General features: G+C 42.9%; 1 long non-coding RNA gene and 1 pseudogene across 3 annotated transcripts; both read right to left on the reverse strand.

Annotated features, from left to right (window-relative positions):
- Positions 1 to 300: 300 nt before the first annotated feature.
- LOC123619031 (uncharacterized) lies at positions 301 to 13,677 on the reverse strand. Of its 3 annotated transcripts, none has more exons than XR_012509922.1 (3): positions 13,190 to 13,677; positions 11,732 to 11,905; positions 301 to 9,127 (listed from the first exon to the last, which is right to left on the reverse strand). It is a non-coding gene; the product is annotated as an uncharacterized LOC123619031 (long non-coding RNA). The 3 variants fall into 3 exon arrangements; XR_012509923.1 differs by having other exon boundaries at positions 301 to 9,117; positions 11,732 to 11,859; positions 13,190 to 13,667; XR_006727547.2 differs by having other exon boundaries at positions 11,732 to 11,859; positions 13,190 to 13,666.
- A 2,984-nt stretch (positions 13,678 to 16,661) lies between these two features.
- Positions 16,662 to 19,012, reverse strand: LOC105075136 (methyl-CpG-binding protein 2-like; annotated as a pseudogene).
- Between the last annotated feature and the right edge of the window lie 6,459 nt (positions 19,013 to 25,471).

Raw genomic sequence — 25,471 nt, forward strand, 5'->3', positions numbered from 1 at the left:
TGTTGTAATCCATACCTGTATTTAAAAATAATAATGTCAATTATTATTAAAATCTGGCATGTGATTCTACAGCTTAATACACAAAAGTAGAAAATTCAGCAATGTTAAAGCCGCCATACAGTAGTTACTTCACATCAACCAGGCGAAGTGAGGCTTACAGGTTTCTGGTGAACCCATGACTCTTAATATGGAAACACCCAGAAACCGACACACTGCTCTCTGGCCTTCCTTATTCTGATTTTTGGGCACAGAAATAAACAACTTGATTATGAAAATAAAGGTAGTCCACAGATCCAGAAATGCTTATCTCAATGATTTTTTTTTATTATCCTCTAAAATAAGGCATTGAAAAATATTTTTGAGAAACCTGGGCTCATTGAGAATATATTAGTAATATTTAGATAAACCTGCTACACTTGTTGCTGCAGAAAAAGGTAAGAGCTATGTATGTTCCTCCTAGGACTTGGAGATTTCCATAACACGTCCGGTTGACCTCCACTCTTGGTTGGCTATGCTAAAGAATCTTTTCTGTAATTATCAGTTACAGACTTTAATTAAAAGGCAGCATATGTTGAACATTTATAAGATTATATAAAATAGCATTCCTGCTTTCTGATGCGCAATTATGCTTTCATCATCTATAAAACATCACAATAATAAAAATCAGAAAGAGAAAATGACTTTTGTGAAAAGTAGGTAAAACCCAGCTAAAAACTAACAGGAAATAAATAAAATTCCCAGCAGAGTTTTAAAAATAGGAATTGAGAATCTGATTCTAAGATTTACATGAGATGCAGAGGGCCAAAAAAAGCCAAGGCATTGTTAAAGAAGAATTAAATAAGATAAATTACTCTGTAGATACAAAAACTTAATATAAAGCCACATAAATTAAGGTAGTAATATTGAAACAAGAATAGAAAATAGACCAATGGAACAGATCAGAGGCCACATATATGGAGACATGTGATCTATGACAAAGCAAGCACTGCAGATTAGTGATAAAAATACATTAATAATTAATGGTGTCAGGTCAACTGGATAGCTGTGTACAAAAAGGTAAATCTGGAAACCTATCTTACAACATTCATAAAAATATATTCCAGAAAGAAGCTACCTTCCCCTCAGCTTTATAGTGGTTAATAATGTACCTATGTGTCTTGTGTAACAGAACGGTTTCTTAGTGTTAAAGAAAAAAACCAAGGTGGTGGTGGTGGGGTATAGCTCAAGTGGCAGAGCACGTGCTTAACATTCACAAGATCCTGGTTCAATCCCCAGTACCTCCTCCAAAAATAAATAAACCTAATTACCTCCCACTGAAAAATAATTAATTAAAAAGAAAAAGAAAAAACATAACTGGACAGTAGTAGTAAAAGTAGTAAAAACAGGCCTTATTTAGGACTATTGCAATAGTGGAAAAGAAACCTCAGAACCATAGAACTGGCCTCCACTCTGAAAACACTGTGGACAAGTGGGGACTTACAGCCAAGGCGCAGGGTCAGGGCCAGTGGATGGGAAGTTACTAAGATGAAATCTCATGGCTGGAGGAGATTCTGGCTGACGGCAGGCTCGCATGAGCAGAGAAATTCAGTAAGACATTAAGGGTAATCAGATACCAGGGGTGGGGGTTTCTAGCTATAACTGGTGATGCAGGCCAGACAAGGACGAATGTCAAATTCAAGGCCCTAGGCCTGGAGGAGCCTGACTGAAATTTAGTCCAAGAGAGAGTTTTCTCTAGAATTGTGATGCCAGTTAAACTGAGGTATCATTTTGGGACTCATCATTCAAAGTTTAAAGAGAAGGGCATTATTTGAAACGCAGACAGTGTGTGTTTTTAAAAGCCAAAATTTATTACAGACTTCCAAACTAGGACTGAAAAAGCCACTGAAGCATCCTATGGGTTTTAATTTCTAATACGATAAATATTAATCACTATATCCTGCATCGACAAAAAGCCCTTTTGAGTCCTCTACCCCTTCCCCCTTTAAAAGAGTAAAGCGTTCTTGAGATTAAAGGTAAGAAAAGCACCATGAACTATCCCCTGTTGTAACACAGCCATTTCTTGCCATAACCTACAAAGGAGCCACTGGGGGCGGGTTTTAAGCACCTATTTAAACCCCTGGCTGGGTCTAGGGAAGCTGGTTTTTGGTGACCTAAGGAACTATGACTACAGGTAGTTTTTTTCCTTTGTTCTTTTTCTTAGTTGTTTCTTTTCTCTATTCTTTTTTCTTATTTTTATTTAGTTTGTTGGTTTGTATTGTGAGTATTGCCAGTGAGTGTAGCTAGCAAGTCACCGTGCCGCAGGGCCCCGCGGCTAGCTCTGCCGAGAGGGAGATTGGCAGCTACCAGCTCAAGACCACCGGCCAGGGCAGCCATGTCAGGGTGAAGCTGGCCCAACACATCCCGCGTGCGCCATGAGGGACCTGTGGTGAACGCGCTTCAGGAGGAGGAACTCAGGCCTTCCATCAAGCCATCCCCTGACTAAAAAGGGCCCTGGCAGACTTCATTGATGTTATGCATGGGCTACAGGTGTGACCGACCTAGGACTCATGGATAAGCCAGAAGTGATGGCCACCTACCTGATCCGGGGCTACAACCCAAGGTGGAAGGCTCTACCATCGCCATGAGGCCCCTGCCTTGAGCTGATCCCCCCAACAACTGAAGTCCTTTCTCATCCCACAAGTTTAGCTGAAGGTTTGTGTGTATCCAAAGAGGCATCCTTTCAGCAAGCCTGCTACTTCCACCTTTGCTTTGTTCTGTAACCTAGAAAGTCAGTGGCCTGGGAAGGACCGGAAGTCAGAGTGCAAGACTAACAGCACAGCCAGCGTCCCAGACCCGGCCTGGAGCCAAGGACCTCCACTTCTAGCACAGCCACCCGTGTGGCCCTGCAGCAATCACCACCCAACAACCCCAGGAACAGCAGCAGTGGTGGAGCCTCAGATGGAACCCACCCAGGGTGCATCCTTCCAAGGAAATCCCCTGCATGCTGGGAAGCCTACAATGCAGCCTGAAGCAGAGTGGAGCTGACTGAACATCCCACGACAAGCAGTGGGGACAAGAAAGTGGGGAAGTCAAGCTACACTCCCTGCGCTTTCTACTGTGCATGAAGACCATGAGTTCCGTGGAGCTGACAACACGGTGTGGGAGGTGGGCCAGGGGCTGGCTTCACACGGCTGCAAGTGGAGCAGTGCCAGAAGTGCACGCCGCTGCAGGTGCACGGCTCGCCCCACCGAGGACTTCACCTAGTGGAGGGTGGAGGGGTGCGGGCCGTCCCAGCATTCTCTGCAGGGGATTCAAAATAAGAGGGTATCTGGGACCTCCATGGCATTCAAAGTCATCATAACCAAAATAACAGTCAGCTTAAAGGATGGCTTGAAGCCACCTGGGAGACAGGAGGAAAGGCCGCCCTGGCTGCAGGCCAGCCCATCCACTGCACCCTGGGCGAAGCTTCAGAGCCTGGACTGTTGTCCTGGGGAGCTTCTCCCCTCCCCTGCTCTCCTCCCTCTTCTCTTCCATGTTTGTGGAGGAGGGGAGATGGTTCTGTACAAACGAACATTTAATAGGAAGTGGTTATTGACTTGAATGTTTCTCATTAACGTTTGTCTTAGAGAACACAAAGCTGTCACTTCCTGGAGCAGCTTGCATAACCGGCTCACTGGAGAGTTCTGGAAGGGTTCTTGATTGAAAATTTCATGGCAGGTTTTTTTGCATGTCCTCTAGGCTAAGGTGCAAACCTTTTGGCACGAGATATCTTCCTGAATGTATCTAGCACAATGCCTGGCACATAATAGTGCTCAATAAATAGCATTTCCCTCTTTTTCCCTGCAAGGAAAATAACTGTAGGGAAATTTTGGCAGAGAGGGAGACAACTGTGTATGTGGAGGAATGTTTTCTGGATGAGGCTGATCTGAAGGATTGAAGGCTAGGTTCCTTTATTCACTCTACAGATGCTGTCGCCTACCCAATGTATTTCAGGTGCTGTTCTGGAATAATAGTATCTCGGTGACCAAAAACAAACACATGGGTTTACAATCTGGGGAGGCAGACAAATATTCATCAAATAATAAGCTACATATGCTTTTACACGGGAAGCAACCAAAATGTCCAGTAGGAAAATGGTGAAATAAATAATGGTGAAATAAAATGCTCTTTTGATTTAGTATTATATAGCCACTGAAGTTGTTTCAAATAACTGTAAAATAATTATAAGAACATTACTTATTTTGAAAGTGGGATATAAAAGCATACAGTATAATCCCCATTTCTAAGAACAAATGTACGTTTGCCTACGCACAGGAATTTTGATTACATCCACGCTGAGCGATGGCTCTCCCCAGTGATGAGTTTAGAAAGCAGAGCATGTTCTCAGTACAGAGAGAACAATCCAGGAGGCAAGGAGACTTGTTTTTCTATTCTGAATTTGTAACTTGGAAAAGTACAGGCTTTGCATACTTTAAATGAGGAGCTCAGCTTCAACACGTGTTCTTTCTTTCTCTTTGGGTTGTTTCATTTTGGCTTGGATGGGGCAGGGACATAGGTGAAGGTTCCTGAGGACTCTCCTTGCTGAGCAGATGGGTATGATTCCAGGAAAGCCAGTACACACGGGCTCCTGGAGATGCATGGCATCCGGGCACTAATTTCCTCTCAGTGCCTGCCCAAGCAGGGCTCACCTTCCTCTGTCTGCTGTTTGGTTTTTGTCTGCTGTTTCTGAAGACAAAAGTTTGTGTCCAGAGGCAAAGTTTCAGAGATGCTTCCAGGGATGTTGATGGGAGTTTAATTTTCAAGTGAGTGTTCCTGGGCATCTAATTAAATTCCTGCCATTAATTAAAGTCTGGATGACTCTGCGTTAGTATCATCATTTCGCAGCAGGAACTCTCATCTTCTATAACTAAATGTGTACTTTCATTTTTGTAGCTGTTAAATCAGACATCCATTCACATTAGATGCCAGTATACACCAGCATTAAGTGCCCACCCCCACCCCCCAGCCAAATTGTGGGATGATAAATTGGGAATAGTATTTTGATTAGCTTTTTGTAAGGATGTAGGAATATTATTTTAACTTTAGCAGGAGCCTGCTCAGTCTCCTTCACTGTTACCCCTTCTTTCCCTAATCCACCACAGGCATCGTTATTTGAGAATGAAGGTTTAGGGAGTAATGGTGTAGTCCTGCAGGGCAGACCTACTGCTCCACGAGTCTTGAACATGAATGATATAAAGGAAGAAGGCCTTTTCCCCCCTTGTTTTTTTTTTTTTTTTAAATTATATAAACATGAGTCAGCCTCTTCATTGGCAATGTCATGTCATGAAGGGTTAACAGCTTGAGATTCAGGACACTCAGGTTCTGGCTAAGCTCTGTTCCCAAGAGTTTCTATGTGACAACGTGTGATTTTAGCTTCAATTTCTTAAGCTGATCTTTCTGGTCCATCACACCTATGAAATATACTAAATCTACATTTCTGGTTTTTTTTTTCCAAATCTACGTTTCTCATCAGTGTTACTTTATAGTTTTCCATTTTTTTAAAATAGCTTCTCTTTTTCCAATGTGATTAAGGAACAAGGCCAGGATTAAGTCTGAAGCACTCAGAAAACAGGATTTTTTTCCCCCTGTGGCTTATCAGCATTTTTAGTTTCTAGTATCTCAAATACCAATTGCAAACCACAGCTGGGAAAAAGAACATGATGAATTGAGTCTGGAATCAAATTGCTCCTTATTTTCACAGACACATGCATTTATCAAAAAGGGATATAACTTGCAACAACTCTGATAAGTTCCCAAGACTTAGTCCACACCAAGTATTTGTAACCGTCCCCTGTGCTGTCACTGACGTTCAGCTGGGTCTATGTGTGTTGAATTTGGGGCAAAGAAGTCTACAAACTTGTGATGGGAGTAAAACTTCACACTCCTTAGTGAAAGCAAGCATGATGGCCAAGGTTAATTGACTCAATGCAACTTCTTTTTCCTTTCCAATAAACATTCCCAGGGAGAGAAGCCCAGCTTCAATGTAAGATTCTTTGGGTGGCTGCTCAAGAATATGACTGAGTTCAAGAGGAATAAAGGAGATGAAATCCACATTTTAACTGTAAACAAATATGTCACTGAAAAAATTCTAGACTCTAAAATCCACGTATATAATCATCATCACAGTAATCTGACATGCAAGGAAATATGGCATGAGTCACTTGTGTATTTCTTTCTCTCTTGCCCCTTTTAAAAGATCTAGACTCCTAGGGGGAGGGTATGGCTCAAGTGGCAGAGCGCATGCTCAGCACGCATGAGGTCCTGGGTTCAACCTCCAGTACCTCCTCCAAAAATAAATAAATAAACCTAATTACCTCCCCCACCAAAAAATTAATACATTTTTAAAAGAATCTAAAGCTCTTAAGTATATACACTTTAGGAAACACAAACAAACAAAGGACTCCTACTGACATCAATGTGAAAATTTTAAATTGGAAAATTAGTTTTTTTCATTTTCTATTTATTCTGTTTTGCTAACATTAAAGAAGCCAAAGATACAGAATTCTACGTCTTAGATACTCATTTTTGAAAAAATCTGAATGTAAAAAACTTTATTTCTTTAATTATTAATCAACAGTAATCATAATTTGCCCATCTGTGCAGAATACACTTGCAGGAACTGTGGGGAAATAGAAAAGAAAAAATAAGTACTGTTCCTATGAGATGCTAAGTCCCTTGAAGGCAGGGAAAGGGTGATACTGTATCTACAATCCATAGCACAGTGTGTCACACAGCAGGCACTTAAGAGGTGGTTGACTGAATAAATAAGTACTTTCCAACAGGCCTGAAGGCCAAATACAGGCACTCCCTAAAGTTCCACACCATATACACACTGATGCTGCCTGTACACTGACTTCCTTCCTGAGCATCAGCCCTCTCCCCACCGCTAGTCCTAGCTCCCTTCCTGCTGAGGTCACAACCAGGCCTCAAGGGCCAGTGACTCCAGCTGTTGGAGATTTACAATCTGACGGCCCTATCTCGTCACCTTCTTTCCTCCCCTCAGACCGTGTACCCAACCTGTGTGCGCACCTTTTATTCTGCCTTTCACTCCTCGTAGCTGTGTTAATTCTGCTTCAAGCAGCTCTCCTCTTCCCTCTTTCACTGATTTTTGTCCCTTTCCCTCAGTAAAAGAACTCTTCTTCCGCCCTCTGCCTCACTCACATTCACCTGGGAACCCACAATTCACCCTATAGCTTAGTATTCCCAGCACTGTAAGTCACACTCTGGAACAAGAATCAGGGCCACCCACCTCCAGAGATCTCACGAATAGTTAAAAGTCCTTTAGGATCTCCAGAGTAATCATTCTTTCTCATTTCCTTCTAACTAAATTATTTTTTTCTCAAACACCATCATTCAAGATAAAAAAAAAATTTAAATACTATTATGACAGCCATAAAAAGGAATGAAGTATTCGCACACACTAAAACTTGGATGACCTCGAAGACATTACGGAAAGTGAAAGAAGCCACTCATAAAAGTCAACATGTTACATGATTCCATTTATGTGAAATGTCCAGTACAGGAAAATCTACAAAGAAATGTAGCTTAGTGGTTGCTTAGGCCTGAAGGAGAGGGGCGGGGGGGAATAGAAGGGTGGTTTCTTTCTGAGCTGAAAAAAATCTTCTAAATTTGACTGGTGGGGGGAGGGTACAGCTCCCATGTGGTAGAGCCCATGCTTAGCATGCAAGAGGTCCTGGGTTCAATCCCCAGTCCCTCCAGTAAATAAAGTAAGTAAACCTAATTACCCCTCTCCCTGAAACAACATCAACAAAAAGCCAAAATAAATAAATAAAATATTTGAAAAAAATAAATAAAATTGACTGTGGTGATGGTTGTACATACATGTGAGTATATGAAAACCACTAAATTATACACTTTAAACACACAAAGTGTACCATATGTAAACTGTATCCCAATAAAGCTGTTTAAAATTTTTCTTTTATATATACACAATTTTATATTATGTATATAAATGCACAGATGTATGTGTATTTATACACACACACACATAAAATGAAGAAAAAATAAAATAAAGTAAAAACCCTGTACCTTTCACTTGCTTAATAAAACTTTACCACTACCTTTGAAGCTGTCTACATGGCTCTTCCCAACATAACCCTTTACCTCTTCAGACAGGAAAATCATTAATCTGAAGGTGAAAACATTTATTACCCTTTTGACTTTCATTATAGTTTTACTACGTATGTATGTATCTCTAAGGAATACATTATTTAACTTTGTAAGATTTGAGACTTTCCATAGATGTACTTGCTATATATACTTCCGTAACTTGGGTTTTTCATTCAACACTGTATTTTTGAGAGATACTAAAGCCTAACTCAAAGAGAATTCTTGTGAGTTAATGAATATAAAGTACTTATAGCAATGGCTCACTCATTACAGGTGTTCCCTATTATACATATATATAGTTATATTTAGTATATACATATAATATTATAGCAATTGCTCCTTTCTCTGTGAATGTGTGTTATTTCATCAACTGCATTACACATTAATAGTTTTCAAACTATAATACTATCTGAGTTGCACAGACCTTTGGGAAATTCTAGATATTTGCAGTTTCTGGATAGCTAAGATTTAAACTGTTGATGTATCAATTTGTTTCTAAACACATTTTAGAATTTGAACAACCTCAAAGAATGAGCTTTATAAAAAAATTTCAACCATTTCCAAATTCCTTTCTAAACTTGTTTATGAACATACATGAGACAGTTTTAATCAGACTGTGCCAAACTGTTTTGTGCTTTTTAAAAATAGTCCTTCATTTATATACTTCCATGTATTGACCCAGCCCACTTAGTTGCCATTTTTAATGTTTCTGTGTGCTTTCTGGATTTCCATACCAGTCACAGAAGTACAGCCAAGGAGGGAGGAAATGAAGCAATCTGGCTCTAAGCCCTTACCAGGACTTCTGGGTTCCTGAGTCCTTGCTTAGGGTGGATCATCTATTCTTCTCGAATGATTAATTTTTCCCACTGAAGCTGCTGGTGCCAGTTTCCACTCTGCATGCGATCACAGGGCAGTTTTAATCTTGTACGCCAACATCATCCATTTGTGGTGGCTGCCTGGAGCTCTGTGCTGGGAAGAACTGTGAGGTCAAGTTTAGGTTCAGCAAAAGGGAGGCCTCTGATTTATTACCAGTGTCTGCAATAGCTACATTTCTAAACACCGCATTCCCTGCTGCTCCCACTCATAACGAGATGATGTTAAATGGCTCCAGGGTGGTGCCAGAGTTCCAATGCCCAGGACCTGGTCACACAGTTGACTTCCCAGTCTGAGAGCTCTCTCTTTTCACCAACACTGCATACATCTGATTAAGATATATTTGCAAGCACAGATATTTATAGTTACTGTATTTGTGTTTTGGATTTGCACATGACCCATACAAAAAAATTAATTTATTTAGAAGAATATCTAAACATTTTGAGGAGCGATAATTAAATTCCCCATTTCTATTATTTCTAATTTGATTGCATTATGGCTCAGAAATGTGTAAAATGTTTACTTTTTACTAAGTGTATCTTCTTATTTTCAGAACATGACCAAACGTTAATTTATTTCTTTGCAAAGCTGTTGGCTCAGTTTTTCAAAAAATTCACTTTGTTACCACATTCTTTTGGCTTTTTACATACAGATCAGTTATGTTTTCATTGTTCTGGGTGCTTTTTTAAAAAAATAATTCTGGTCTTTCATTCTCTCTTAGACTTTTCCTTTAGACTCTATGATCTAATACCTGTTTTGTCAGTGAAGATTGCTTTCAGTTCTAGATACCAGAACACCTGACAGATAATAGTCTGACCAAGCAAGGGTAGGGCAGGATGTGAATATGAGGTTAGGCTACATGAGGCTGCAGAAGTAGGCGGGAGCCAGGTTATCTGAGCTTTTATTCAACTGCAGTGAGAAGCCAGTGGCAGGGTTTAAGTGGGGAGGGCAGAGCACACTATGTCATGTTTTTCATGTTTTCAAGCCATCACAGTGGATGAGGTGCAGAATGGACAGTAGGAGGGTAAGGGAGGAAGCAAGGAGATGATCAGGAGCTGTCTTTGGCAGCAGACCAGTAAGAGAGAAAGGTGGCTGAAACTGGTTGTAGAAATGAAGGCACCGAGAAGAGGTTGCCATCAGGATGCATATTGTAGGCAGAGCCAACAGGACTTGCTGTGGGATTGCACGTGGGCTGGGAAGGGAAGAAAAGCCAAGGGTGACTCCCGTGAGTGCTCCCTTCAGGGAAGGGGATCCAGGCCTGGGGGTGATCAGCAGATAGACTGATTCAAAGTTGGGAGTGGGGAGGAGGGATAGTATAGTTCAAGTTGTAGAGCGCATGCTTAGCATACACAAGGTCCTGGGTTCAATCCCCAGTATCTCCTCCAAAAATAAATAAGTAAACTTACTTACCCCCCCAATAAAAATTTTAAAATAAAATAAATATGAAAAGTTTTTTAACAAAATTAGTTTTTTTTAATTAAAAAAAAAGCTGAGAGACTGTGAGATCACTCTGAGAAGAGAGGGCATGCAGGAAAGAGAAGGAGGCTGCGCATTGTGAGAAACCTGGTGAAGGAGGAGGAGGAAGATGGAGTTAAGGTGGGAAGGATTTGGGGTGGAGGCAGTCTCCAAAATTCAGAGGAAAGTATTTCAAGAAGGAGGAAGTGCTCAATTTTATCATTTGTGTCAAATGCAGCTAAAAGACTGAGTGAGATAAGAATAAAATCTTAACCTTGAATTTAGCAAAACTGAAATCATTAGTGACCTGGATACAAGCCATTGCAGTGAAGGGGCGTGGAGGAAAGCTAGAATGAAATGGAGGGAACGTGAAGAGAGGCAGCCTGAATAGAGTGGATAAATAGAATGGTAAGTGGAGAGGAATTTGGGGTCAAAAAGTTCTGTTTGTTTAATGCACAACATTAGAGCATGTTTATATCCTGTTACTGGCAAGTGGTCATTACACTCACAGGACTCCAGAACTCTGCGTCATAGCTTGAAATGACCCTTCAGTCCCTAGTTTACTCTAAAGTTAAAGTTACAACTTTAATTTCTGAAACCTTTAAAATAAATGGAATCTTTCCCACCTATTTCATAAAACAGTCATCTCCCACAGAACATATCCCTGATTAATGTTTCCCCAGAAGAACACATGTGTTGTTAACATCTAAACAGTGTAACAGCTATTTATCTCTCAATACATTTTTCAGATGGTATCTACGTTGATAAAGTTTATGCTAAATCTTCAAAAAAAAAACATTTTAAACTAAATGGTTTCCTGGAGAAGCTTCATGTCCTTTCCAAATACAATAGGTGGACCTTCAATCACACTAGACACTTTACAAAGCTCTGGAGTGTTGACAAAGGAGATGTGATTATGTGATGTTGCTGGTCTGAGAGGTCACTGCCAGTCCACACAGTAACTGTATGTTAACAACCATACTAAATGTGAAGTGACCAAGAGCAATGTTTTAAGCATTTTACCTCCTACCACGGTATTTATAACTTTTATCTCCGTGTCCTTTTGGGACTTAGGAAATTGGTAGGGTTTTTCAATTGACATGCTGTGTCTTATAATTTTTTCTGTTTAAAATAATGGGAAACAGTCTCTTCAGAGTTTTTCTAGGAGAAAGTCTGACATTTTCAGAAAAAGATTACTGAGTTATTAATGGCAGATAATTTCTCAGTTTTGTTTTACTCTTAAAATTTTACTTACCTAGGAAATTACTTAACTTTGTTTCTTCCAAATCAAGTAGTAAAATTAAGGCTCCTTAAAAATGTACCACAGATATTCTGCTGTTTTGCATCCTCCCTGCACAGAACTGGGGTTGTGCATGGTCCAGTCTGAAAAGCATGTACAATAAAGCAGTCTTCACATTAATGAGGAAACCTAAGTGGAAAAATGACTTAAGATAATTAATATCAATTTAACTCCCAACAGAAACAAATTATTAAAAGTGGTTCTGAAGGGATATTCAACAAGGGATTTTTAAAGTGGTTCCAAAGGAGCCATGTTGTAGGGTAGAAATGCAGAACTTGTGTATTATCTTTCTACATAAACTCTCCTAATGTTTTGGGAAGGCCAATGGGAACATTTGGTCCTACTGGCCTGTGTTAAGGCCAAGAGGGCCACAAAAGGATAAAGTCCTGTGAACCATGTAACTGAGCAGGACCCAACTGTCATCAGTGACCATCTGACATCTGTAATGATGTTTGTAACTCCTTTACTGCCTAATGGTTTAAAGGGTTTTTCTCATGATCTTGCTGACCAGCATTAGGCTACAAGGGAGAGAGGCTTGGGTGGTCTGGCCAACCCCCTTGTGGTGCTGTGTGCAGGGATCATGCTCAGTGCCCTGCTCCTGTCCCCAGTGTCCTCCTCTTCACTGCCTTTGCTTTCTTTATATCCTGTTATTTGAGCTCAGCCCTGCTTCAAAGGCTAAAAGCTTTTATCAACCTGACTTGAAACTGCACAGGTTTTTCTCTAGAGCTCTTTTCCACGGAACCCCTCCCTATACACCCTTGTTCTAGGCACTCTAACATTAGGAGTCCCAAAACCAGAGGTGAACTTCGTATCCAGCAGAGAGAAGGGGACCCCTACATTTGCAAAAAACAAGAACTGAGCAATAATTTGTTACCCTGTATGCAGTCTCTATGGAAACCGGCTACACCCCTTGAACTCTTGAACTTTTACTATAACCTCCCTCTGCCTTCTCTCCCCAACAGGCTCACAGTCTTAGAGGCATCAGCCCACTGTGACCTCCTTTGCCTGGCAAAGAAAGCAAGCTGCCTTTTCTACTTCATCCAAAACTTGGTCTTCAAATCTCAATTTGGTAAGTGGGGCCCAAAAGCCATGTTTTGGCAACAACCAGGCCTGGTCACACGCGGGAAGCAGCTGTGGGTGCGGTTCCCTAAAGTGCTTTATGGAGTCACTCTCCTATGCAGCCAAATTTCCTATCTGTATAATGCAGAATTCAGGCCTTTCCACTGTGATGTTTTTCTCCTTTTTGTAACATGGCACTAACGGTCCCTCTAAGAGGTCTGATCGAAGTATGGGCTCTGCCGCCAGCCGAGCCAAGAGGGATGCGGGAAAATGTGGCTTTCAAAAGGCAAGTTCCAAGTTCCCAGGTACTGTATTTCTATTTTAGGCATTTAGTTTACCGTTTCAGATACTCACCAGGTGTCTTCCGTGCGTGTTCCTTAAAGGCCGAAGCAACCTATAGACTCCCTTGCGCTGCTTTCCGTCTTAACCGGCGCGCCGGCCACACTGGGCGTGCCCATGGGGCTGTGAGACGGCGGAGTGGGAGGGGTGGGCCAAGCCGACTGAGGAGCCCGGGAGCTCCTAGAGTGCAGGGTACCCCAGGCCATCCTGCGCAGGCAGTCAGAGGCGGGGGCCACTTACTGGTCCGCGAAAAACCCAGTCTCACCAGCATCTCTTGGAGGTGGACCTGTTTGCACAGTGAATTCGACTCTGTGTTCGCTGGCTGCATTGGGCGTTCGTGGACGGGAGACGGTTCGCGGAAGAAGCTCTTCTTTGCGCGGCGGGACCACCCTCGGCGCACACGGAGGGGCAGAGCGGAAGGCAGGGGCCCTCGCCGCGCACTCTGGGGGCTGTAGTCTCTTAGCGGCTCCCAGTTGGTGGCGTGCAGGGCTGCAGGACTACAGTTCCCAGGATGCGCAGGGCGTGGGGGCGGTGCCCAGCCGCCTGCGCTCACAGAGGACAGGAGTGAGCGAGTGAGTGTGTGTGCGCGCGCTTGGTCGCCGCTAGAAGCGCGGCTGCCTAATGGCTCGGTTCGTACCGTTGCCTCAAGGGAGGTGAGTCGCAGGGAGAATAATGAGGGCGGCAGTAGGGAATTAGGATGGTGTAAAGGCTGCGACCTGCTGACCCCGGCCTACCCTGTGCAACTCACTTTTACCCAAAATCAAGACCAGACTCGCGTTCCTCCCTCCTCCCCCTTACTCTGCAGCTTCATTCTTTCTCGTGTGTGTGTGTGTGTGTGTGTGTGTGTGTGTGTGTGCGCGCGCGCGCGTGCCTAGTCCAGGCCCAGGAAACTAATTTTTATTTTCCAAAATGTTTAGGGGAACTGATTTGATATCTGAGAAACTTCACATTTTGTTTGCTGCCCTCTTCTCCACCCAAAGTGCGCCCTTTTGGGGAGATATTCATTGTAGGGGCCTGCTTCAAAGTATAACTTAAAGAGTTTGGGTAGGGGGACATTGGTGGCTGCTTTGTGAAAATATCACCTACACCGAGCGCTTTTTTCAAAGATGTGGAAGTTGAGGCATTCGTGAGGTTAATTATTGGTTTCCCAAGGTCCACTGAGATCAGAGATGAGTCGCCCCAATTTCCAAGCAAGTATCTAGTAGGATGTTTTCACCAACCCATTTGAGTAGAGAGGTCTCCAGAAAAAAAAATCAACCTTAAAATGATAACGGCTTAAGCTCCCCGCACCCCCCTTTTTTATGCTTTGAATTGAGCTTAATCTCAACTCAGGACTGACTGGCCAGTTTCTCAGAGACACAAATAATGACGCTGATCCTTAGGAGCCGACTGGTGTTCCAGCTTTGGGAGAGTGATAGTCAAGGTGTGGAGCGCTTAAGCAGCATTGGAAACCCATGAAGTGCAACATCTCTGCTTTGGAGGGAAAGCGTAACACAGCACTAGGGATGTATATCTTCAAACTTCTCCACTCTGATCTGTTGAATTTTTCCATCTAGAAAATGGAAATATCCAAGAGCACTCTGTTTCCACATAGTCTCTTAATAACTGATGCCTGTAAATTCCTTATGCTCTATGTTCCTGAAGGGAAACCTCCTCAGAAAAAGAGCCAGTGGAGTCTACACCCTTTCTTTGTTCTTTGTCTTTATTTCTGCATCTTAAACATTTGTAAGATATGTGCATGGAAAGGGAACTCTTCGGAATTTAAAAGCTAAATTTTAAACTTTGTATATTTTTCTAAAACTTTTAAGAATTTTAATTACTATGATATTGACTGTGCACTTTTCTGTAGATGCTATGTTTATATTGTTTGGAAAATGGAGTTGATTTACTTGACAGACAAGAACTATACAAACAGGATATATTTATATGGTTCGAGGTATGTTTTATAATAGTATTGTTCTTGAAGTATACATCCTAATTTGACCTTATTTTAAAATATCCTTTAAAAATAGATTCTCATATTTTTATTCTACCAAATTTGACAGCACTAATTAATTAATTAAATTTTTGTTGTTGTTTGTTTTCTTTGATAATGCTCCTAATAAATGAAAAAGACTTGCAATACTTTTTGACTTAAATGCTTTTAAAATTAATAAAGATGTTTTGTGAGATATTATTAAAAGCCCCAATAAAACACCTCTTTCAAAGGTTAGACCTTTTCAGAGATCAAGGTGCTACTTCTCACTCCCTTGTTCTATTAGGAGCTGCAGTGACTCTTCTAGGTTATTCTAATTCCTGTGCCTTGAAATTCAAGGCAAAAAGACCAGAAAAGCTACTGTAGTCCAGAGATTTGTATTTTTTAACTGGGAGATACTTGGGTATTAAAGAACTAACAATAAAAATGTTGGTTTACATTACATTTATAAAGAAATAATTTCAAAATATTTTCTCAATCTAAAGTAATAGTACTTCTGTTGCACTGAAGACTGGCATCTATAGGATTCTATCTTCTGGCATTTAGACAAGTTTTAGATATATATTTTGAGTAATAGATTCATAATGTTCCATTTAATTAGAAGCAAACATTTACTCAAGATGAAAATAACACAAACAGTATGATTTCTAATTACCTTGTTAAAATTAGTCAGTTTGGCAACTTGTATGACAACAGACATATACTGGTATCTGAAAATAACATGACTAAGTATGCCTAAGGCAGTTTAATATAATTATTTACTTATAAAGTTTTTTCTTTTAGAATATCACATTTTATTCACATTTTTTAACTCATTGAACTTCCATTAACCACATTATTTATTACTCTAAGTCAGTGTCATATGCAGTTTTTGGAGTTTTGTACATGAGACTTACCTACTACACTGGATAAGAAGCATTCTATTTCAGATACAGAATTCCTAACAACCTGAATTTGATAGGTGGCTGAAATGTAAGGAAAAGCAACACAAGAAGACAGTATGTAAATTCTGAGGTGGATTTTGAAGAACAAACCTGTTTATCTTCTTGGTTCCTTTTGTAAAGTTTATATTTATTTATTTTTTTAAAGACTAAACTCATACTTTTGCCATTTTTTAATATTCATCTAGTTTGAGATAATGTGTTTTTAAATTTTTCATTTCCTACCAGTGATTACTATAATGTATAGTAACAATGTACTGAGTCCATTTAATAAAAATAAGTAAAAATCATTTTGAAGATCTTGAAATTAAATGTATGATAAAATGCAATAAATGTTTTATATATCTCTCAAAAATTAATTTGTGTTCTTAAAGCATTCTAAATTTTTTTTAAAGTTTTGTAAATCCAGGTGGCTTTTAACAAGTGTAAATGCCTGTTTTGTTATATGCTGCATTTTTATTTTTAATTATTATGAATTATGACATTTTCACATAATAAAAATAATTTATATCAGAAAAAAAATCCTCATACTCTAAAAGTTTAAAAATATTTTTATTGAAGTATAGTCAGTTTACAATGTTTTGTGAATTTCTGGTGTACAGCACAATGCTTCTGTCATATAGGAACATACATACATTCGTTTTCATATTCTTTCTAATTGTAAGTTATTACAAGAAGTTGAATATAGTTCCCAGTATGAACTTGTTGTTTATAAGAGACAGTTGTTTTGATACAGCATAGCACCAGGATAAACAATGTGGGGATATTCAACTCTACTATATTTCCTTAAAAATTAGTGAAAGGAACAGGACATAAAGTACGGGCATACCTCCTTTCATTGTGCTTCACTTTATTGTGCTTTGCTGATTGTGTGTGTGTGTGTGTGTGTGTGTGTGTGTGTGTTTACTGGAAAAAAAATGTATTTCAGTTAATCGGGAAGCTTTGTCAGAACCCTACCCATGAGGAGAAAAGACAATAGCTGCCATTATTCCTGTTGGTTTGCTTTGGAATCCGCTTTGTGTGCAGTCAGCGAACTCTCTCGGCCACCGCTGTCCCGCTGTCCACAGGCTCCTCTGACCGTGGCATGGAGGAGGAAACAATGCTTTGCGCTCTCCTTCCCCTCGGTGTTGGCACTTTCCTGCGGCCCGGGCGGCGGTGGCGACCGCGGGCTGTTTGCTGGCTCCTTGGGGCAGTCATTGCTCTCCAGAGAGCCTCCTCTTGGCATCTTCTCCTCTTTGAGATGTTGCTGCTCAAGTCCTGGGGATCAGGGGGGCTGGCGGGGTCCCCAGAGCTCTGCGGCTCAGGTGGGGGCGGGAGAGCGGCACGGGCGCCTTCCGGGGCTCTGAGTGGTGGTGGTGGTGGTCGTGCTCCTTCTTGAGGGACGAGGAGGCTCTGCCGCTGCGCCCCTTCGCGCTGCTCTCTTTACGTTACCACCCGGGGCTCTTTCAGGTCTTCAGTCCCTTCCAGCTCTTCTCGCCGAGGGTGGACACCAGCAGGGGCCTCACCACCTCCTTCACCTCTATGCAGACCCTCTCCTGGGTCTTGCACTTCTTGATGGGGAGCACGGTCTCCTGCACGGACCGGATAGAAGACTTTTTCACGGCTTTCTTCTTGGCCTCGGCGGTAGAGACCGCCACCACACTGCCCGGCTCTCGCCCCGCATCTTGGGAATGGCCTGCGGGTCGGCCTTGGCTTTTCGCTTCCTGCCAGGGTGTTTAATGACCATGACCTGGGCCGATGTGGTGGCCCCACCCCCTTCAGCGTTGTTTCCGGTGAAGTTTGAAAAAGGCATCCTGACTAGCAGCTTCCAGGGACGCTTCTCCAGGACCCTTTTCACCTGCACGCCCTCTGATGCTGCTGCCTTGGGGTCTTGTGCCGCTCCCTTTGGGGCGTCCCCGACCTTTGTCAGTTCCTGGAGCTTTTTGGAGTACATAATCAACTCCACTTTGGAGCGAAAGGCTTTTCCCTGAGGACTGATCAAATACACATCATACTTCCCAGCGGAGCAGCCAGATTCCCTTTGCTTAAGCTTTCAGGTCCAACCTTCAGGCAGAGTGCGGTTGTCGTACATGGGTCCCCAGTCACGAATGAAGGAGCGCCGCTGTTTGGGGGAGGCAGAAGCTTGCGGGATGGCTGGCGCTGAGCCCAGTGCTTCCGTGGTCTCTGCCTGCCTCTGCTGGCTCGCAGAGTGGTGGGCCCGTGGCTGCAGGAGCCCATGCTTGCCCTCTTTGTCTTCTTTCTTCACCTTTTGAAACTTTGAAGGTTTGTCCTTGAGGCCCTGGAGATCCTGTTCTTCTGACTTTTCTTCCCTGAGCCCTAACATTCCAGCTACCGTGGAATCTTGTTAGAGCTGGTCTACAAAAGCAAGATGTATTCTGGGGAGTCACATGTCACATCAAAGCAGAAACTGGTGAGTCTGTATTTTTATGGAGCCCAAAAAGAGGTAAGGGGACAGTGGTGACAATGGCAGTGTGACTGAAGAGGGCTGGTACAGAGGTGGTGAGGACAAGATTCCTCCATTGGAGCGGCAATAATGCTTTACTCAAGAAAGGTCCTGGCCACACAAGGCAGGTCTGCAATGCATGTCACTAGAGCAGACTGTGGGGACAACAAACAGGTGTCCCGTCACACTCCCTGGACCCTCCAGTCTAGGACTATGCTTTACCCCCTTGCGCTTAAAACACTAGTTACTACAAATATCAAACATTTTCTGTGATTCTCATCTTCTCTTAGATAACTCTGGCAGCCTGGCGACAAACTGCTCTAAGCCAATTAAAAGATTTCCACTGATACTCACTTGTATAAAAGATTATGGTAAGAAAATAAAAGCAAATGTATCCTAGGCTCCCTGACTGGGATTTTTAAGTCAAAGTCCTAAAAAAGCCCATAAATAAGCCTATTTTCCCTAACTCCCTGGTGGAAATTCAGGAAAAGACCTGAAAACTCCAGATCTTGGTTGTTGTTTTTTTTTTCAAATAGGTATCCAGCATTTTCAAAAGACCCAAGAGGAATGCTTAATCTCGTTAACTGAAATCACTGAGATGCAGATGAAAATTCCAGCCGTGAAACCCAAATTTCTCCTCTAGAGTAACTGCTTATTAACAATGAATTTTACTACCAAGGCTTGAGAATGTTTCGCTTTTGTAGCATAACAAAATGCACCAAACTCGTCAGAGTCCTACAAAGTCTAAGCCACTTAGCCACACAGGCCAGTAGGTTTGGTTCCATAAGCACTAACCACCCCAAATCTGATCCTGCCATCTCACAATTTGGGGCACTGATCCTGCACAGCAGAGACACAACATGTGAATGGCTCTGCAGAGCCTTTCCTGTTCCTCGAAAAATAACCAGAAGCACACATCTGCCTGACCGTGGGTCAGGAATATCAATTTTGTGGTGGAGCCCATTTCTGCTGGGACCAATCTTCACACACAACAGAAGCAATGGCAATAGAGGTATATTCCAGAGTAAGCTTTCACCCCCGTGGTTTCACGCTTAGCATAAATGGTCTCCTCTGTAAGAGTAATCTCTAGACTCCTCACAGTGACCTTAAATCTTAAGTGCAAAAACCACAAAAACATTGCCACATCACGTAGGTCACCTGAGTTTCAGTCTGCGTGATTCAGTCAGAACTAAAAAAGAAAATAAACTTTCAGAGACAACTGATAGGAACGACAGCGATGCGATGAACGTGCCCCATCTGGCACTGGTGGCCTTGAGCTGGCTGTGCTCCAGGATTATGGAAGCCCGCTACATGCTATGTCCCACTCCACTTATGTAACTGGAGGATCGCCAGTGAAGGGGGGGAGGAGGCCGCACATATTCTGAGGCCACAGCACCCCCAAAGGCCTTGGGGGCGCGCCCCCACCGAAGAGCTTCAGGTGCTGCCGGACACATAGCCCCCTACCCACGGCTCCTGATGGCAACTATAACCGCTTCTTCATGATGAGATGTGGGACCAGGAACACAATGTCTTGTGCCTTTTGTGGGTGGACGACCTACTTGTTCCTGCTAGATAGGAAAGGAACTCGCTCCCAGTGGGTGCAGGAAGTCCTGGAATGGGCGAGGAGGAGGAGGAGGCAAAGCCCGGAGATGGGGGTGACGGCGCTGGAGCCTTTGCTTCGCACTCGCCCGACCGGAGGCGGACTGCGCACGCGCGCCGGTGGGGGCGCCTAGTAACGGGGAGGGGAGCGCACGAGGGAGGCGGGGCGCGCGACGGAGGCGGGGCGCGCGACGGAGGCGGGGCGCGCGACGGAGGAGAGGGGAAGGCGCGGTCAAAGGAGAGGCCCCGACGCGGGCGCGCGACGGCGCCGCGGGCCCGAAGCCCCGCGAAAGGCACGACGCGCGCGCAGCGCGGACAGGCGAACCCCGGGCGACAGGGGCGCCTGTGGGGCCGGGGCCGGGGCCAGGATGCGCGCCGAAGGCGGGAGGGAGCGGGGAGCCAGGCGGAGGCAGCCCTGGGAGTCCGCGTGGAGGACGGTCACCCGCAAGTGCGGAAACGGGCCGAGGGGGGAGCCGGCCCCAGAGGGAGGGGAGGGTAGAGAGGAGGGACGCCTCCCGCCAGCCGCGTCGCCCGACCCCGCGGGCCCCTACCGCCCCCTCAGCGAGGGTCCCCTCCCGCGGCCGCGGCCGTCCCTCTCACAGCCTCTCCTCCTCCGCTCCGAGCGGCGGCAGCGGCCATTTCCGAAACGGCTTTTACCACAGCCCTGCAGGCGCCGGGACCCGCGCGGCCCCACATACTGTGTATTTTACAGATTGAAGGTTTGTGGCAACTGTCATCAGATGATGGTTAGTTTTTTTTTTTTTATCAATAAAGTACTTTTAGTTAAGATAATATACTTTTTAAAAAGACAACACTATTGCACGCTTAATAGACTTCACCATAGTGTAAACATAACATTTCTATGCACGGGGAAACCAGAAACTTCATGTGACTCTCCAACTCTCCATTGGGATATTCCCTTTATTGCTGTGGTCTCGGACTGAACCTGCCATACTCTGAGGTCTGCCTGTATATTGCTCATTTGCAGAAGGCAAAATTCAAGCAAGACCTTTCCATTAAAATTTTTCTGCAGAAACAAAATTCTTGCCTTGTGAAATTTCTCTTTTCCTGAGATTAGCAAGTTAATTTAGGAATTTTAAGTGTTTTACTGAAACCTGTGGAGGAATAGTTTGCAACTTTTCATGACGTTGTATCATCTCTGAAAACTTGGGTGTTAATCTACATGAAAATGAGACCTTGTTTATATTATACATTCCAAAAGATTTCATTTCTGATTCCTGAATTTGGGATGCTATCAAAAGAACTGAAAAACCTGGTCATGGAAACTGGACTCTGTTACTTTGTGACAAATTATCTTTTCATGAGTTAATTACACACAAATTCATCAACACTTCCCTTTCACTCAATTTATTCATTTATTTCCATCAGTATGGACTCTTTGATATATATTGTATACTTTGGGTTATAATCCAATACCACTCTCTTCTGTTGCTCAGAGTGTTCTAGTTTTGGCCTTTGGGAGCTCTTTCGGTTAGCTCCTGTGCCTCTGGGATAACTCTCTCAATGTCATATGGGTTTTTGTTGTTGTTATTTGTTTGTTTCAGTTTAGTGGGGGTTTTTGGTTGTTTTCTGTTTTTGTTTTTAGCACTTCCTTACATTTTGGCAAGATGAGATGCAGTGGGTTCATCTTGCATGTTTCCTGCCTCAGTCCTGGAATCAACAGAAGCCTTAGTTCCTTTTACTGAAGAATGGCATTAGAAACCAAGATCTGGATGCCAGGTGTGTGGACCACTGAGGTGGGCCAACTGTTTTTCAAAAACCATTGTCACTCTGCTCTGACATAAACTTTCTACTACAAGCGAACTGTTCTCTTTGTATTTCCTGGTGTTGAACTTAGCTTTCTCATCTATATCGTTCTGACCTCCAATCCCAGTCCATCAAATGCTCTGTTGGTTGTCATTTCTTGCATGAGTCCCTCAGCGAGGCATCACCTTTCTGTTTTCTGACCTCCCAGCGCACGCTGCCCTCCCGTGGCACGCGTTGCATGCTTTAGTTCAGAGTTTTTCTGCTTGTGTCTTCATTTTCCTCCTCCATTCTAAGTCTAGAGAGCAGGTCACTGTCACCAAGTGCTGACTCCCCTCAAACTCCTAGCAGAGTGACTATGGCTCATGCCTCAAGGCTGTTTTGGAAGTTGAAAATATATCACCACCCTGGAGAGACCTGTCACAGGGGATTGAAAAAGCTTCCAGATGCTGTAGTCTTCCTGGAACTGATGTAAACCACTAGCCCAAGCAGGAAGTCAGGAGGTATTTTCGTTTCAATTTGTTTCTCTTATATTCTGTAAGAATGCATGTCAACTGAGACTAAATTACATAATAGGGAACTTAATTTAGGAGGTATCAGTTGAAGTTGGAAATAAGATTTATTGCTGTAAGTTCCCTTGAATAATCTGGTGTGTTTACTTTTTTCAGACTCTGTCAGTTAATAACTATGTCAAACAGTTTAAATTGTGGTTAAAAAACACATAACAAAATTTACCATTTTGCCCTTTTTTAAGTGTACACGTCAGTGGCATTAAGTACTTGGCAATGTTGTGCAGCCATCTCCACTATCAATTTCCAGAACTTATTCATCAGCCCAAACTGATTTTCTGTGACCTCTTTTCTGCTTTGCGTACCTATGGATTTGCCTGTTCTATAAGTGGGATCATACATTAATTGTCCTTTTGTATCTGCATAATTTTCTAAAGAACTGTCATTTCACATAACAACTGGCAGCCTTTGAGGTAGTATGTTTGCTAAATCTTGTGACTCTCTTGGCTTTGAGGCCATGTTGCCTGATGCAGCCTTCTGGGTAAGAGACCAGATAAACTTGGAGGGCTTAACAATGTAGGGGCTCTCCCTTGAATCTATTAAACAGCCAGAATTTGTCATGTTTCTCTTAGGCCTCTGACAGGCCTCAGTCTGTTTCTGAGGGATAGTTGTGGGCATATAATGCCTTCTGAACTTCTAAAACTTACCTGTTTTTTCTCAGTTGCTAAACATTATCCCTGTTTCTTTTTGAATCCATTCTAAAGTTCTCAGTGTAAAAGTACCAGTCAATATATTTGATTTCATAATAATAGTTGACATTTATTAAGCACTTACTCGCGTTCAGGCAGGCTAGCATTTTATATATAATTCATCAGTTATTGGCCATTACAGATCCTTGGAACAGCTGTTACTCATGTCTTGCCGGCAAGATTAGAGAGATTAAGTAATCTTCCCAAGGCCACAATGCTATGTAAGCAGTGAAAGCAGAATTACCATTTAAGTATGATTCCACGGCTGGAGGTTTTAAGCATCAAGGTATGCTCTCTCTCACAAATTCCCCTATTCATGTTTAATTGCCAAAATGAGATTAGGAAGATGAAAGGAATTGTTTCAGTTATCCATGGTAATCCATTTGAGGATAACAAAACACCCCAAAACCTAGTGGTCTAAAACAACAATGTATTACTTTCTCTAACCCTGCCAGCTGATCAGGAGGCTCTTCTGTTTCACACAATCATGGATTTGCTAGAAGATCCCCAAAAGCCTCGCACCCGGGGCTGGCAGCTGGTGCTGGTTCCTGACGGGGAGGTCAGCTGGGGCTTTTGACTTGAGGCCTAGTTCTTTCCTATTTGGGCCCCCCCGGATGGCTGCTTGGGCTCCCTCACGGCAGGATGATGGGTTCTAAGGAACATTCTGAGAAGACAAGCCCTGTTGGGATAATGCCTGTCAAGCCTCCACTTGGGATATACTTGCTAATGGCCCATCGGCCAAAGTTAGTCTCGTGGCCAAGCCCTGGCTCAGTGTGGGAGACTGTACAAGGACGTGAATCTTGGGGGGGTGTGGTTTATTGGGGTCCCCTATGGGCATTCTGTGATAATATTTTGTTTGGCTGAGAAGCTTCCTCCTCCTTCTCTCAAGCTAATAGCAAAGATCCTCAATCAGATTTTCATATTTTGTTTCTGGCCCTTTGAGTATATTTATACCTGAAACTTTGGTCATTTTCAGGCTGTTGAACAAATCAATAATTGGTTAGTTAAGTTACTAATTTACTAGTTCCTGCTTTCAAGGTGTTTTTGTCTAGTGAGAAAGAGAAGTGAATAGATACTTACCACACACTGAAGTTAGCCAGGAAAGGGGCCATCCAGAATGCCAGTGGACCCCTGGGAATTCTTGCATCTAAGCTTTAAATGCCCTTGCTCGGGTCACAAGGACTGAGTAATCTGGTTCCCGACTGCTCTTCTTCTTCCTCCTCGGTCACATCTCTATCTCCAGGCAAAAAAGTTTCTTAAAGTTCCTCAAACACCAGGCCTTCCTGGACACCTCATGTCCTTCCTGATGAGAAAGTCTTCCTGCTTGCCTTCAGGCCTGGCATTCGGCAGATGCACTCAGCCTGGCTAATCCCTTAGGAGTTGGCTCAGGGATCAGCCCTCTGGGAACCCCTCCCAGTGCTCCCTGCTCGGTTAGGTGCTTCCAGACACCCTGAGCTCTCCTCTGTCATAGCAGCTTCACCACGGAATAGAAACGATCAGTTTACAGGCTACACATCTTCCCCTCCTCTGGAGTGTGGCTTCCTAGCAGACAGGGACTATAGATTGTGAATCATTGTTTTAAGTTGTGGTTAAAATACACGTAGCAAAATTTACCATTTGGGCCTTTTTCAAAAGTGTACATTGACATTAAGTACATTGACAATGTTGTACAACCATCCCCACTGTCCATTTCCAGAATTTACTTATCAATCCAAACTGACACTCTGTACCCATTACACAGTAACACCCCATTTCCCCTCCCCCGTGCCAGTCACCCTGCCCCGGAACCTCTATTCTACTTTCTGTGTCTGTGACTTGGCCTTTTCTGTAAGTGGGATCGTACATTCTTTCTCCCGTCATATCTGGCTTAGTTCATATAGCATAATGTCTTCAAGGTTCATTCTTAACTGTAGCATGTGTCAGACTTTCCTTCCCCTTTAAGGAATATACACATTCCATTGTATGGATTATACAGCTTGTGAATTTTTACATTCCTAGGCTTGGCAAACAGTCAGTGTTTCTTTAAAGAACAAATAAACACATGACACATGCTTGAGAGGCTGTGGCGTGCCTGAGTTAGTTGAAGTCATTTAAGTGATTGCCCAGGAAGACACCAGTTGCCAACATAAACTTTCAATGTAAACATAAGTAAAATATAAACATAAACATAAATAAAAATAAAAATTTTCACAGAAGAGAAAAGTCAACATTTCCTCCCGAGTGTCATCAGTAGCATTAAAGAAATACTGTTACTGAAAGCCGATCTCAAAATCAAAGCAAAATCTCCAAGATTTCTCCTTCAATGCCTGGGCTCAAA

Source organism: Camelus bactrianus, chromosome 11, assembly GCF_048773025.1.
Source record: "Camelus bactrianus isolate YW-2024 breed Bactrian camel chromosome 11, ASM4877302v1, whole genome shotgun sequence".
Lineage (NCBI taxonomy): Eukaryota > Metazoa > Chordata > Mammalia > Artiodactyla > Camelidae > Camelus > Camelus bactrianus.